This window comes from Camarhynchus parvulus, chromosome 3, assembly GCF_901933205.1.
Source record: "Camarhynchus parvulus chromosome 3, STF_HiC, whole genome shotgun sequence".
Taxonomy (NCBI): domain Eukaryota; kingdom Metazoa; phylum Chordata; class Aves; order Passeriformes; family Thraupidae; genus Camarhynchus; species Camarhynchus parvulus.
The window spans coordinates 53,537,421-53,537,921 of NC_044573.1; positions in this window are offsets into that span (position 1 = coordinate 53,537,421).

Below are 501 nucleotides of genomic sequence, written 5' to 3' on the forward strand. Positions count from 1 at the left end.
ACTCCCATTATTTCTCCTGAGTGAGAAATTATGTTCTGCAAATCCTTTAACACCCTTATTTCTTTGCATCTACCTAGTAATATCCTTTATTACCTTTGGCTTAGTAACAGTCTAGCTTCCAGGAAATATCTTCTTAACATTGTTGGAGTCATAATAACACGGAACATTGCGGGAAAATTTGAAAAAGAACCTTAAAATCAAATACGTGTTTAAAAGTGCTGTGGAGAAGAGAACTTCCTTAATCCACTGTGACAGAAGATATTGCAGAAATGCCCTGCCAAAATGGCTTTTGGTGGGACTAGCATATCTCAGGACGAACAAAACAAGAAAAACGCCTGAAGAATACATCCCCAGATATAAATATACCTGCAAATATATGTAAGCACACGCACTTACATAATGTAACTACGCATACGGACACTATTATTAAATCCGCTTCTCCATTGCTAATTTTGTACCCCCCAACAGCGCCGAGCCCCTCCCTCAGCTCCCACTGCGCAC